Source organism: Rhincodon typus, chromosome 15 (assembly GCF_021869965.1).
Source record: "Rhincodon typus isolate 14 chromosome 15, sRhiTyp1.1, whole genome shotgun sequence".
NCBI classification, from domain to species: Eukaryota; Metazoa; Chordata; class Chondrichthyes; order Orectolobiformes; family Rhincodontidae; genus Rhincodon; species Rhincodon typus.
Genome location: NC_063346.1, coordinates 14,118,543 through 14,129,689, shown reverse-complemented (window position 1 = coordinate 14,129,689; position 11,147 = coordinate 14,118,543). Strand labels below are relative to the sequence as shown.

Genomic DNA, 11,147 nt, shown 5'->3' with positions numbered 1-11,147 from the left:
CACAGATATACAAGCAAACCACTCCCCATTATCATGGCAGACTGCCAGTACAGGGATACACTCAAATGGCACAGATTAAAATACAAAGCTGGCTCAGTGACACCAACATTACATTTATCTAGCACCATGGACAAACCTAATCATGTGTTACTTGTGCATACAGTCACTGCTGACACAGTGAGGCAATGTGTTCATAAATAACAAACTAATTGACTCCAGTTGTTGTAGTTCCGAAGCCAAAATCAGTCCTATCGGACTGGGCTGTCATTTGGATAGTTCCCACTAAACCCGTGAGTTTTTTTTCTTATGTACAGAAAACAGAAAAGGAGAAAGACGAAGTGAAAGAGGAGAAGAAGTGAATCTCTTGCTGCCTCCTGGAAAGATGGTGAAAAGTTACGATTTTAGTGTTGTCATTCCTCGCACTGTCACAGCTGCTATTCGGGTCTTTCAGCTGGAGTGTAAGCATTGTAACATACTGAGAGCTAGGGCTATACTACACTGAGGTACCCACGGTCAGAGCAGACCTCCACATCAGAGAAACCCAGCCTCAGAGAAGAGCTTCACCATCAGGACAACGACTCTCAAGAGGAGAGCTCCATCACAGAGGCACCCAGTTTAGAGAAGGGCTCCCCCAAAGCCACTCTCAGAGGAGAGATCCACTACAGAGACACCCAGCCTTAGAGAAGAGCTCCACCTGGGGGCTGCAATCACTCTTAGAAGAGTTCCACCAGAGAGACACCCAGCCTCACAGGGGAGGTCCTCCAGAGAGACACCCAGCCTCACAGGAGAGGTCCACTTCAGAGGCACCCAGCCTCACAGGAGAGGTCCACTTCAGAGGCACCCAGCCTCACAGGAGAGGTCCACTTCAGAGGCATCCAGGCTCACAGGGGAGGTCCACTAAAGAGGCACCCAGGCTCATAGGAGAGGTCCACGAAAGAGGCACCCAGCCTGAGAGGAGAGGTCCACCTCGGAGGCACCCAGCCTCACAGGAGAGGTCCACTAAAGAGGGACATAGCCTCACACGGGAGGTCCATTATGGAGGCACCCAGCCTGAGAGGAGAGATCCACTAAAGAGGGATGCAGCCTCACAGGGGAGGTCCACTATGGAGGCACCCAGCCTGAGAGGAGAGGTCCACTAGAGAGGCACACAGCCTCAGAGGAGAGGTCCACTTCAGAGGCACCCAGCCTCACAGGGGAGGTCCACCACAGAGACACCCAGTCTCAGAGGAGAGGTCCACTAGAGAGGCACCTAGCCTCAGGGGAGAGGTCCACTAGAAAGCACCCAGCCTCAGAGGAGAGGTCCACTAGAGAGGCACCCAGCCTCAGAGGAGAGGTCCACTAAAGAGGCACCCACCCTGAGAGGAGAGGTCCACTACAGAGACACCTAGCCTCACAGGAGAGGTCCAGTAGAGAGGCACCCAGCCTCACAGGAGAGGTCCACTGCAGAGGCACCCAGCCTGAGGGGAGAGGTCCACTTTGGAGGCACCCATCCTCACAGGAGAGGTCCACCACAGAGACACCCAGTCTCGGAGGAGAGGTCCACTACAGAGGCACCCATTCTCAGAGGACAGTTTCATCACAGAGGCATCCACTCTCAGAGAAGAGCTCCACCACAGAGATATACAATCCTATGGGACAGCTCCATTACAGAGCCACCCACTCTCAGAGGACAGCTTCACTATGTGGGCCCAATCATTCTCAGGGAACTGTATCAGCAAGAAGCTCACTCTCTTGACAAGATGCAAAACTCTGAAACAGTAACAGAAGGCTGCAATAAACAGAAACATGGAGTGTAATAGACAGAGAGACTCTCAGCTGAGGATACATTACATTGAAGTGGCCCAGCAGGATATGATGTAAACTGAGAAACCAAAACAATACAGTGTATTTCTATCCAGTATACATGAATTACAATTGTTAACTATGTGCCCCAGCCCTGATCTCAATAGACTGTGCCACATTGTCTCCATAATCTTCCCCATTTCAGAGCAAAATAGTTTTGAAAATCACCCCTGGTGGAGACACTGGTTTTTAAACGTCAGGATTTGGGGTCAGCTCACAACGATGCAAATTAAAAGAATGGCTAAAGCTCTTCTTCAGGGTCCCAAAAACCTACAACTTCCTCCCTGGAAAGCTGTCCAGTCAAGAAGTGACAATCTCAAGACCAAGACTGAGAGATTTTTGTTGGGCAAGGTTACAAAGAAGTGGCAGAATGAAGGTGAGTACATAGAATCAACGTCCAGATGAACCACAATCGAACTGGTTGATGAAACAGGCTCCGGGCCTGGTTAGCATCCTGTTCAGATAAGCTTCCTCAGCCTCATCCACTTCCTGGTGGCTGTGAATCAATCAGCAGCATTTTTCCAGCAGTGAGATTGGATGTGGAGAGGCTCTCTGCTGCAAGGAGGTAGCTATTTGAGTTCCTTTTATTCTCAGGACTGGTGTGCATGTCCTTGATGGCAGTAGGACAGGTAGATAACTATAAAGGCATATGGGATACTTGCCTTTATTAGTCAAGGCACTGAATACAAGATGAAGGAGGTTATGATGGAGCCATGTATAATGTTAGTTAGGCCACAGCTGGAGTACAGCTCTGGTCACCACACTGTAGGAAGGATGTGTTTGTAGCAGAGAGGGTGTAGAAGAGGTTCACCAGGATCTTGCCTGGGCCGGAGTGATTCAGCAATGTAGAGAAACTAGAGAGGCTGCAGCTGTTTTCCTTAAAGCAGAGAAGGCTGAGGGGGGCCAGGTTGAGATCTATCAGGTTCTGAGGGACATAGACAGGGTAGATAGAGAGAAACCTTTCTCCTCAGTGGAGTTATTAAAAACACAAGTGCACAAGTTTTAAAGATTGGGGCAGGAAATTCCAATGGGATTTGAGGAAAGAAATTCACCCAGAGGGTGGTGGGTGTCAGGAACTCACTGCCTAATAGTGTGGTCAAGGCAAAAAAACCCTCAAGACATTGAAGAACCATTGAGTCCCCCCACCCCACTCAGTGAGAGCTACCTTACCCAATGGTGTTAGTGAAGTTTCACAGAGCTGACTAGGCCAGGAGCCTGTCCGCCATCTTTAACTGGACAGTTTGATGATGGGTTCTTGATACTCACTGTCAAAGGCGGGCTGACAGCTTAAAACTGAGCAATTCCGGTCTCTCAGAGAGTACAGGTTTCCCACCAGCAAATCATGGGGGCTAGGTCACTGAACATACCTCAAGTTGAGTTTGTCAGATTTCTGATTGAGGAGGGATCAAGTGTCATTTGGGGAGTGGGGGAGCAGGCAAGTGGAGTTGATAGTGCAACTGGATCAACCATGATCCTACCTGTACTGATTGTAAGGAGGTCAGCCAGGTGGACCTCATAGGAGTTCCCTGATTGGGGCTGTTAATCTGGTCCAATCAAGGAGCCCTGGCTGACAGATATAAAGCGGAGTGTCAGATGTTCTGCTCACTCTGACAGCTGGCTCTGAGAAAACCGGATCAGTGTCAAGGACTCTCTCCGTGTAAATAAAGGGTGGCTTAGTGATGGGATACTGGTCTCTGTGGAGTTATTTCACTATCCAATAGCAGAGGGAAACTGAAGAGCTGAACGGCCTACTGCTAATTCATGTCCAGGGCCTATACATTTGCATCGACTTCCTTCATCCAGGGACCCCAAGTGACTGCTGCAGAACTGAGTGCTCTTTTCAGTTTGTGGTAAAGGTTGCAACACTGCTCTGCAGGTTGGAGTCTGCCTCAGGGCTGCTCTGTCATGTCCCTGGTAGCGCCTAATCCGGAAACAGGGAGAGCTTGCGCTTGCTAACGAGGCATTTACACCTTGACAAGCTCCGGGAAAACCTAAACAAAGATAACAATGCTTCTCGACAGCGCAGGGCTCGATCAGATTTGTTTGCTCAGTAGCTGTAGGACGTCTGCTTCCCTGCTGAAGGCCCAGCAAGCCTGTCCCAACCTGTTCCCTCCAGCCATGGTGCTTGAGCAATCATTTGTTTTTCTCCCTTCCTCACCAGTTCCCACATTCCTCTCTAAGTCGGGAGGGATGTCCTGCCTGGAATGAGCCAGCAAGTTCACCGAGACCCTTCCACGATGGCTATATCTCAGCATTGACCATGTGCACCCTGCAGTGAAGGTCATCAGAGAGCAAACAGGAAAACCCAGGACAATTCTCCCCAACAAGAAAGGTTTGCATTTACATACCACCTTTCACGACCTCAGGGAAGTGCTTTACAGCAAAGCAAGAGCTTTTGAAATTTTGCTGCAGTTGTCCTGTAGGCATTGCATTTGTGCACAGCAAAGTGGAACACGGCAGTGGCCAGTTCATCTATTTTTAGTGACGCAATTTGTATCAGCCCAGGATCTGACAGAGGACTCTTCTTCAGTGGGATCTTTTACATCTGCCAAGGAGGGCAGGCAGGGGGCTTGCTTTAACCACCCGTCTAAAAGGTGACACCTCCGACAATGCAGGGCTCCCTCGGTACTGCGCTGGAAGTATCAGCTGGAAATTTGTCCTCAAAGACTCTGGGCTGCAACTTGAAGTCAGGACTTCCTGACTACAGGCGAGGGAGGTAACTGAAGGGAGAACTGGAGCACCCTTTGATCTGCCAAACCTGGCACCCCAACCAGAGAGTTGCCATCTACTGTGGTTACTTGCCATTGCCCACACTCCTGTTGCACCCTGCATCAGGACAATGCAAGAAACCCAAAAATCAAGGAAGCCTGATTCAAGAGGAGTGGAAGGCAGTGGAAGTCTTAATTGAACTCGACTGTAAGGATTTCGCAATCAGATTAGTAAACGGGTCCTCAGGGTGAGCCTGAGAGGCCAAGAATCCATTGCACAGGCTTCCAGGTACTATGAAGCACAACAGGGCAACAGCTGGTCTCTACCGCAAACCTGTTCTGTCTATGCCTGGACCTGCTTGCAGACCAGTGTCCCGACACGTTGCTACTCCCCTGAGGAGGGAAGCTGTCGGAGCCCCTAGATGTCAGCTAACAACCCACAGCAGCAGGGAAACATCAGTATTTATTAAATTATGAAACAGCTCACATTCAGCTCCAGGGCTGACGTTGTTCCTTGCCTCATAATGCACTAGCTTTTTAACTAATTTGAGGGATTAGTGGAACTGCTAAGTGCCTCTGTTGTGTTGTTTTAGCGAGGTATCACAGGAAGAAATGAAAACAGAAATTGCTGGAAAAGCTCAGCAGGTCCTGCAGCATCTGTGAAGAGAAATCAGAGTTAACCATGTCACGTGACCATTCCTCAGAAATGGACCCGAGATGTTATCTCTGATCTCTCTTCACAGATACAGAAAGACCTGCTCAGCTATTCCAGCAATCTCTATTTCCGTTTCTGATTTACCGCATCCGCAGTTCTTTTGGTTTTTACAAAATGAAATTAATTTGCCGATTTATAAAATTTGACAGGGGGAATGATTACCCAAGTTGCACTTCACTCATGAATCTTTGAAGGTATTCTGTAATACCTTAACTGCACTCTAGTCCACTTTAAACGTCACGGTCTGTTAACAAAGTTGAAAATGCAGCCTCAGTGACTGCCATTAACCTGATTCGGCTCAGTGCCAGTCGGAACAGGTTCCAAGCCTGATTTGTGGGAAGTTAGTTAGGTTTGATCCAGTTAATATGTTTCCCCCACACAAGGCCTGAAAAGCTGAGATATAAAAGACAGAGTTATGATCAGTTTGACGGTAAATAGTTGGAGAGGGAGCAAACATTCCTCTTTCTGATTTCAGAGTAGAAAACACGATTGAGTGTTGTACAATTTCGGTTCATTCCTGGTTGATTCCACGCTCTCAGCATTACAAAGCATTGCTCTCATCATCAACTTTTATGTAGTCAATGTCTGAATTGTAAAATTCTCAGCCTTATTTCCAAATCCTTCCATGGTATCACCCATCCCTCAAATTTTTTTTGCAACTTCCTCCAGCCCTACAACCCTCTGAGATAATCAGTCTCCTCCTTTAATCAGTCTCCCATCTGTAGCAACGCCTTCAGCTCCCTAACCTTGGGCATTTACTCCCCAAGCCACTTCAGCTCTCTCACCAACTCTAAGGCATTCATTCAAACCTACCAAGGCTTTCCTTCACTGTCCTACTGTCTCATTACGTCGTTCAGTGTGAAATTTTGTTGATGACTTTCCTGCAAAGCTGCTTGCACAGATTTGCTATGTGACTGGCACTAGATGGCGATGGTGCTGCCAAATTCTGAATATGTTCGCTGACGACACCACCATAGTGGGACGGATATCTAACAACGACAAGTCAAAATACAGAAGGGAGATAGAGGGCTTGGTGACGTGGTGCAATGAAAATAATCTGTGTCTCATTATCAGAAAAACTAAAGAACTGATCATCGACTTCAAAAAGAAAGGAAGAGAACATGCCCCCATCTACATCAACGGCACTGAGATTGAGAACTTGAGCTCCTTGGAGTGACGATAACCTGTCCTGGACTTCCTGCATAAATGTAACAGTCAAGAAGGCACAGCAACACCTCAGGCAGCTCAGAAAATTTGGCATGTCCATAAGGAACCTCACCAACTTTTACAGATGCACCACAGAAAGGCATAACGCCCTGGTATGGCAACTGCTCTGCCCAGGAGCGTAAGAAACTACAGAAGGTGGTGTGCACAGCCCAGACCATCACGGAAGCCAACCTTCCATCCATGGACTCTACTTACACGTCTCGCTGCCGCAGAAAGGCGGCCAACATCATCAAAGACCCATCGCACCCCAGTAATGATCTCCTACAACCTGTTCCATCAGGCAGAAGATACAGAAGCCTGAACACACGCACAAGCAGGTTCAGGAACAGCTTCTTTCTGGCCATTATCAGACTGTTGAATGGACTCTAGCCTCAAATAATGTAACCTGTATGCCTCTAAGTCTTTTTGATCTGTACATCCTTTGTTTGCTGTGATCCACCTGTATTGCTTACAAACAAAGCTTTTCACTGTATTGTGGTACATGTGACAATAAATCAATCAATCGATCAGATGAATGGGGTGTAAGCAGTGCCTGAACTAAAATCTGCTCTTGCCAACTCATCTCTCCACTTCTGAGGCAAATTTCCTCCTCTAGACAGTTAGCTAGTGACCCTGGCTCAAAAGTGTACAGACCAGAATGGATCAAAGTTGCATCTTTGGCTGATCTCACTCACACACGCACACACTCTCTCTCTCACACACACACACACACACACACACACACTCACACACTCTCTCACACACACACACACACACACACACACACACACACACACACACACACACACACCTACAAAGAAGAGTAGAGGAGTTCTTCCCAGTGTCTTGCCCAATATTTATCCATCAGCCTGTGTCACTCACACATTAATTGGACTATTTTGTCAATGGTGGGAGTTTGCTGTGCTTAAATTAGCTGCCATATTTCCTACTGCTCCAACTAAAGGCAGGAAAACATTCAGGTGTATTTAGTGATTTAATAACAGAAACTCAACTAAAACTCTGAATTTGGTTCATTCTCATTATTTCAATTTAATGATGCTAGTTACAGCAGGATTCCTGTGGTGGATGATTTGTGTTTAATGTAATATTAGGGCTTGAAACTCAAATCAAACAGAGTAAGAGACACTAAACTCCTAATCAAAATAAATCCCTATTCTTGGGACCAAATGGCAGCTTCCATCTCGAATGTGTAACAACTGTGTCTTTTTATTTTTCTGTATTTTTAGCTTTGGACTACCATGTTTAAAACCAAGGATTGCTGGGGAATTGATGCAGGTTTTGAAAGCAAGTAACATGACACTCATTGTAACCATTGTTTACACAGCTTGTAGATCCAGCAGTAGTTAAAGTGTAGTCTGCAGATGAGCTGGAGTCAAAGATTTGCGTGCAAATGGAGCTTTGGTTGGCAACAAATAGCTGATTGGCCTGTGGGTGAGTGACCAGCTATTGATGACAAAGGCCTTTTCCCTGCCAACAATTAAGTGATTGGTTCTCAGGTAGCTGAACAGCTTGGGGATATGAACAAGATACAGAGAAGCCTTTACACCTTTCCCCAGTTCAGGAGCTCTCTCTGTTCTGTGCAGCAAAAAGGATCAGAGGGTATGGGGAGAAAGCAGGAGCATAGTAATTATTTGGATGATCAGCCATGATCATATTGAATGGCAGAACAGGCTTGAAGGGCTGAGTGGTCTATTCTAACTCCTATTTTCTACATTTTAAAACTCATTTTAAGCCTGAAGAAAACCAGTCTACTGTATTTTTCTTACAGCAGTTGAGTAAGTTGTGAGTTTTGATTAGTACGCCAAAGACCTTTATAAGTATGAAACAGTCACCATGCAGGAGATGGCTAGAACTGCAGATGCTGGAAGTCAGAGTCAACACAGTGTGGAGCTGGAGGAACACAGCAGGTCAGGCAGCATCAGAGGAGCAGGAGAATCAATGTTTCAGGTCAGGACCCCTCATCAGGACAAGATCATTACTTGAAATGTTGACTTTCCTGTTCCTCCGATGCTGCCTGACCTGCTGTGTTCCTCCAGCTCCAAACTGAGTTGAAGCAGTCACCCTATGCTTTGCTATAAACCAGTAAAAAAATCACAGGAGGAGGATTGCAAAGCAACATTCTGATTAGCGCAAGGATCAGAAGAAACATTTCAAAACATTCTGTGAACAGAGAGCATTGAATTACTTTTCCAGTTTTCCCTCCATCCATATCATCCACTTTTTTCCAAGCCTGTATGACTAAGGGAGAATGTATAAGGGAGTTAGAAGTTCAATTAGTGGAGTTATATGTCCACGGTTCATAATTGTTTAAGTGGAGCTATAATAAATAATAATTTTTAATAATAAATAGTGATTTTTGAGAAGTTCAGAAACTTGATCTGCGCTTTCTGTCAGCCTGGGTCTGAAAGTCGGGTAACATTTATGAAACTGGGAATAGCTGGCCTTGATTTATAGAACACTAACTCCATGAGGCATGATAAATGCACTTGCAGTGGTCTGAGATGTTGTGCTATTCTCTACCTTGTTGTCTGCCCTGTCAAACAGGCAGTAAGATCACAAAGCGAAAATAGCCAGTTCATCTAAGGTGATAACTGAAAGGTATGCATGTCTCACATATGAAGCTGGAGTTACTATATGTCCCTGTCTAAAGCAGCCTGTGACTTCCTCAGAATCTGGGAGCTGAGCAAGCTCACAAGATACTTGGCCCATGTTAAATCACCAATTGTGAAAGACTCCAGGATCATGACAATATAGGAACCAACTGTTGCTTAAATAGCTCTTGAATTGCTACAATTGGCCACTGAAGGCCTTGTATAAGAAAGCGAAAATGAGCCAAAGTTCCCCCTCCAGATGGTTAGCTAGTGACCTTGGCTCAGAAATGTAGATACATGACGACATTAAAATTGGAAAAGCCAGAATAGATCAAAGTTGGATCTTTGGCTGATCTCCGCTGATCGCTTAACAATTGCTACAACATACACACATACACAAACACACATGTGCACACAAACATGCACACACACAAACACACACACCCAGACACACACACACACACATACACACGCACACAGACACACACACACACACACACACACACAAACACACTACTACAAAGAAGAGTAGAGTTCTTCCCAGTGTCTTCCCTAATATTTATCCCTCAGCCTATCTCACCATTTTGTCAATGGTGCGAGTTTGCTGTACGTAAATTAGCTGCTATATTTCCTACATTATAACAATGGTCGCACTTCAAAAGTACTTCCCTGGGACATTCTGAGGTCATCCCAGCCACTACATAAATGCAATATATCAATCGCCTCAACCTCTCCACCCCTCTCACCCACTCCAACCTCTCCCCCACAGAACGTGCAGCCCTCTGCTCCCTCTGCTCCAATCCCAACCTCATCATAAAACCCGCGGACAAGGGAGGTGCAGTTGTAGTATGGCGCACTGACCTCTACATCGCTGAGGCCAGACGCCAGCTCTATGACACCTTCTCCTACTGTCCCCTTGATCATGACCCCACCCCCGACCACCAAACCATCATCTCCCAAACCATCCACAACCTCATCACCTCAGGTGACCTCCCACCCACAGCCTCCAACCTCATCATTCCCCAACCTCGCACTGCCCGTTTCTATCTCCTTCCCAAAATCCACAAACCTGACTGCCCTGGTCGACCCATTGTCTCCGCCTGCTCCTGCCCCACCGAACTCATCTCCAAGTATCTCGACTCCATTTTCTCCCCCTTGGTCCAGGAACTCCCCACCTACATCCGTGACACCACCCATCCCCTCCACCTCCTCCAAAACTTCCGATTCCCTGGTCCCCAACATCTCACCTTTACCATGGACGTCCAGTCCCCATACACTTGCAGTCCCCATACAGATGGCCGAAAGGCCCTCCGCTTCTTCCTGTCCCGCAGGCCCGACCAGTCCCCCTCCACTGACACCCTCATCCGCTTAGCCAAACTCGTCCTCATCCTTAACAACTTCTCCTTCAATTCCTCTACTTCCTACAGACAAAGGGGGTAGCCATGGGTACCCGCATGGGCCCAAGCTATGCCTGCCTCTTTGTAGGTTACGTGGAACAATCCCTCTTCCGTACCTACACTGGCCCTATCCCCCACCTCTTCCTCCATTACATCGATGACTGTATCGGCGCCGCCTCGTGCTCCCACGAGGAGCTCGAACAGTTCATCCACTTCACTAACACCTTCCACCCCAACCTTAAGATCACCTGGACCATCTCCAATACCTCTCTCTCCTTCCTGGACCTCTCTGCTTCCATCTCTGGCAACCACCTGGAAACCGATATGCATTTCAAGCCCACCGACTCCCACAGCTACATAGAATACACCTCCTCTCACCCACCTTCCTGCAAAAATGCCATCCCTTATTCCCAATTCCTTTGCCTCCGCCGCAACTGCTCCTGAGATGAGGCATTCCACTCCCGGACATCCCAGATGTCCTCGTTTTTCAAGGACTGCAACTTCCTCTCCACAGTGGTCGAAAACGCCCTTGATTGTGTCTCTCGCATTTCCCGCAACTCATCCCTCACACCCCCTCCCCGCAATAACAACCAAAACAGAATCCCCCTCGTCCTCACGTACCACCCCATCACCCTCCGGATCCAACGCATCATCCTCCGACACTTCC

At 47.4% G+C, this 11,147-nt stretch overlaps 1 protein-coding gene across 1 annotated transcript in view; it reads right to left on the bottom strand.

Annotated features, from left to right (window-relative positions):
* gse1b (Gse1 coiled-coil protein b) overlaps positions 1 to 11,147 on the bottom strand; it is a 603,644-nt gene that overhangs the window by 453,375 nt on the left and 139,122 nt on the right. The gene's annotated exons all lie outside the window — the stretch shown is intronic.